Source organism: Narcine bancroftii, chromosome 12, assembly GCF_036971445.1.
Source record: "Narcine bancroftii isolate sNarBan1 chromosome 12, sNarBan1.hap1, whole genome shotgun sequence".
Classification (NCBI taxonomy): domain Eukaryota; kingdom Metazoa; phylum Chordata; class Chondrichthyes; order Torpediniformes; family Narcinidae; genus Narcine; species Narcine bancroftii.
This window is the reverse complement of record NC_091480.1, coordinates 94,078,862-94,083,382: the sequence shown is the minus strand read 5'-3', so window position 1 is coordinate 94,083,382 and position 4,521 is coordinate 94,078,862. Positions and strand designations below refer to the sequence as shown.

Genomic DNA, 4,521 nt, shown 5'->3' with positions numbered 1-4,521 from the left:
AAGGGAGGGAGGGCACACGAGCCAGCAGGGGGAGGAGGGAAGACTCTGTGAATAGAGAGGGAAGGGAGTGGAGAGCTGGAGAAAAGAAGACAAAGGGGAAGGGTAATAGGTAGATGAGGGAGGAAGGGCACACCAGCCAGCAGGGAGAGGTGGGGTGGCTCTGTGAATGGAGAGGGGTAAATAGGTAAAAAGGTAAACGTTCCATTAATGTCATGTAATTCTACGTTTAGAATGTATCATACATTAAATTCTTTACTTTGTCTACCTTAAGGAAAACAGAGTTGTCCAGCGCCTCTCACAGAAATGAGCCCCCAGCGAGGTAAGATGTCTGGTTGTGTGCTTTGAAATTAGCTTAAGCTTGGAATCATTTTTGTGGCAAAAACTTTAGAAATACTGCAGGTCTGAAATTATTTGAGAGAGACTTTGGTTTTCAAATAAAAAATGTCAAATCTACTTTTGAGACTTGAGCTAATTGGCGTAAAAGTTCACTGCATTTCCTTTTTTCTACTCATATTGTTTGTAAGGGCGCCCTTTTATTCAACTCAATTAAAATATTACAGAGTAGCCACGGCCTTCTCGCTCAGAGTCTGGAGCGATACTAAAACAAGTTAACCAATAATGAAGTTGAATGAATGCTGCTGAGACGTTAAATTATTGCACCACTGTTGGTAACGCAATATTTATACACGATATCTCTCTCTCCAGTGCAGATTTAGGGAAATCCCTGTTGCAGCTCCCAATTCATAGCCTATTGGTGGCACATCAAGTTTTTCCCTGCATACCTTATATATGTGGTGACTGTTTCTAGTTCTATCATTGTCTCAGGGAGCTGGTTATGGATTCCACCATCCTTTATGTGAATTTTCATCCTCACATACCCTTAGATCCTCTACCTGCTTAATTCTACCTCTCCCAGTTATGGAACTGCTCTAGGGAAAATGGTTCTTCCTGCTTCACTTTGTCTAGGCCTTTCATACTTGTTGCTTTTTCACTGTGCTGTCTTCTATTAGGCTCTTTCTTGCTCATCCTACATTCTAATCATGTTAAAATTATTTGTAATTAAGAGATTATGTGAAAAGAATTGCATTTACTGGTAGGTAGTGGCATTCATGAATGCAGGACATCCAAAGTCTTTACAGTTAATAATGACTTTTCAATTGAAATAACATGGGGAATTCAGCAAGCTTCTACAATTAATAATAAAGCAATGACCAGAACATTTGTTTATGGTGATCCTGTTTAAGGGATTGGCCAGAAGGCCGAGTGGAGTCTTGTATCTTCATGACACTCCCTCAGCATTGAATTGTATTGCAATTCTGGGTAAATCATCTGCTCAAATCTCCTGACAATCATCTATTTCAGACATGTCTACCACTGAGCCACTTTGGACCCAACACTAATTTTGTTGGCTTTTCAACTTTGGTTACTGTCATTCATTCTGTTAACCTGATATTCCTTTGTGCTATTTCCAGTATTGGATTAAATTAGTTTCGACATTGATTGTCCTTTTGATAGGACCCCAAGACCCAAATACACGTTCAATTTGTAATTTCAATAAGAGATGAGAACCGACAAATTGTCACAGAGGGGAAGACTCTGCCAGCATTCTGAAATATATCAGTGCAGTGTAGTGGGAGCTTCTCTGCAATAAATGATGAGGTATTTGATGCTAACAGCAGGTGCACATCATTTCCTTGTTGTGTAATCACCACCTTTAGTAGTTAAATTGCAATGAAGTGAAAAGGAGCAAGGACTAATCACATTCTTTTCCTTGGAAGGATGATTCATAGCACCTTGCAGAATAGTTCAAGTGTAAGTTCAAAACTACCATCTTGCTTGTTAATGTAAGTGGTTAATTGCCAATGTGAAGCATTTTGAGAGATTAGCTTTAACAGAGAAAATTAAAATAATTTTAATAAGTGAGCTGCATCCTTACTCAAAACTATAAATGACTCATCAGTGAACATGTTAAGTCACTGTACAGTAACAATCAACCACATCAAATAAGATGAATTATATTGGCAAATCATATGGTGAAGTGTCTAATCAAATTGCAATCAATGTTAACAACCATGGTCAAAGATAGGGCTCTATCACAGTAATATTAATTTGCCAGCCCAGATTTTCTTGCAATGTGGATTATGAGGTTCTTTGTGCTTTTTCTAGTTTTGGACAATGCCAGACAAAAAAAAAGTATCAGAATTCTGGAAGTGGTAGAGGTAAGATCCACCAGGCTGATCTCCGGGTCAAAGTACTGAGCCAAATGGCTGGGGCCATTCAGTGGTCAGCAGATGGTGTCGTGTGATATCCTCGAACCTAGGATCGCCCCCAAATGAAAAGGTAATGCTCTCTTATGGGAATTGGAAGTGCAATGTAACGGGGCCCTGCTCCTTCAAGTTCACCTGCTTCCTCCCCTAATTAATCTAGTGTCAACCAAAGTTCCCATGTGATCATAGGTCACCTTACCATTGGATGACTTGCAGTGGAAAATGCTGATTGAAACCTCTACTCCTACAATCAAAATCTCTCCACTAACTCAATGATGCATAAAGGAAGAGGACATTGCCAATGCTACTGGGAAAAAAAAACTCCAATTGAGATCAGATTGACCAAATATTGATTAAAAAGTACTTCAAAGATTGATTTTCTTGAAAATGGAAGATTATCAAATGGATGGGATGCACCGACACTGATTTAAGGTGATTGTCAAAGAATTAGAGGGCATAAAGTAAACACGAAAATCTGCGGGCTCCAAGATTGAAGTTAAGACACCGGGCTGGAGAAACTCAGCAGGTCAAACAGTGGACTTTAAATAGCAAAGATAAAGAAACATAAACAACATTTCGGGCTTGAGCCCTTCTTCAAGGTTTGAGCAAAAGGTAGGCTAGTGCCTGATTCAGGCACCTGTCTACGTTTTGCACAAACATTGATCAAGCCTCGAACGTTAGTTATGTATATTTTTTCTTTGCGATATAAAGTACACTGTTTGGCCTGCTGTATTTCTCCTACCCGGTGGTTTTACTTAACATTATTTAGTGATGTTAGCATCTCGCTGATACTTTTTGCACTGCTGCAATGAGACCCAATGCAAGCTTGAGAAACAGCACTTCATCTTAAAGTCTGAACAAGCTGCACCCTTCCAAACACAGTACTGAACTCTCCAACTTAGCTTTTTCTATTGTAGCTCATCTATGTGAGATTTTAGTTCATTTTCTCTCTCCATTAGTCTAGGCTTACCTGCTGGCGCAGCACACAGCCTTTCTCCTTGCGAGTAGCCACACATACAACTGACAAAGCAGCATCCTCTAACTGCCCTATTAACTTAAAGATATTTTCATTGTCGTATCCATTCCATCTATTTAACATTGCCCTTTATCTCCCTTTCCCAGTTCTGATGAAATGTCTCCAACCTGAAATTTTAACTCTGTTTCTTTTATCCACAGATTGGCGAAACACCTTTACAGCGCCAGTGATCGGGACCGGGGTTTGAATCCCGTGCTGTCTGTAAGGAGTTTGTGTGTACTCCCTGTGTCTGCCTAAGTTTTTCCCTGGGGCTCCGGTTTCCTCCCACCGTTCAAAATGTTCCGGAGATGTAGGTTAATTGGGTGTAAATTGGATGGCATGGACTTGTGGGCTGAAATGGCCTGTTACTGCGCTGCCTGCCTAAATTTAAAAAAATTAAATTAAAAAGATGCTGCCTGACTTGTTTTTATATTTATTTATAGAGTATAGTACCAACACAGTCAGGGCTCTTCAGCCCATGATGTTGCGCTGACCAAAATAAATGTACTCCACATCAATCAACCCCTTTCATCTCCCAAACCAATAACGCTCCATTTTTTCTTATATTTACATGTCTATCAAATGTCCCTGTCCTGGGTAAACTTGTACCTCTCACTTTGTTCGTTTTAGATTGGTCACAGTGCTTGAGCTACCGAAAGAAAATAGACACACACGCCGAGAGCACTTCAGTTTATACAAATCTTTATTACAAATTCTAATGCTGATTTCAAACTACCATATGCAAGCCCTTCCCAATTATACTTATCAACGCCTGGACTGGTCCCAACGGCCGAGGCCAGGCAACGACCGCACACTTATAGTAGGTTGTCGGGGCGCCGGTAGCAGCTTCTCCACCTCCCCCGACTGGGACGTTGGCTGGACTCTAGAAGTTCTTCGTCTTGCTGAGAGATGTTGCCACCTCTTGGAAAGTCTCAAACTTCAGCAGTGGGAACATGGCTTATATTACCTGAAAACTGCTTACCTAAGCACCTATTCCCAGCACAAAAAGAAAGATAAGCGAGCAAGCTAGCATGCCTAGGCTTCTATCGAATAACACATCACTTTGAATACAATGGTTTATTTTGCGTCAAGGTTAGGTCTCTGCCTGAAAGACTGTGACCAAAACAAGCAGGAAGATTAAATGTTCTTGGTACACAGATGTCTTTTTGTCAAATAACTGCATCTCTGGGCCCCATGGTGGAATTTAGCTTATGCCTGCTGAGTCTCATGCAGGTTACT

The 4,521-nt window shown here is 40.7% G+C and overlaps 1 long non-coding RNA gene across 1 annotated transcript; it reads left to right on the top strand.

Annotated features, from left to right (window-relative positions):
* The first annotated feature begins 241 nt into the window (after positions 1-241).
* LOC138747313 (uncharacterized) lies at positions 242-3,693 on the top strand. Its single transcript, XR_011347429.1, has 4 exons — positions 242-319; positions 2,167-2,340; positions 2,457-2,699; positions 3,444-3,693. It is a non-coding gene; the product is annotated as an uncharacterized lncRNA (long non-coding RNA).
* Positions 3,694-4,521: the final 828 nt, after the last annotated feature.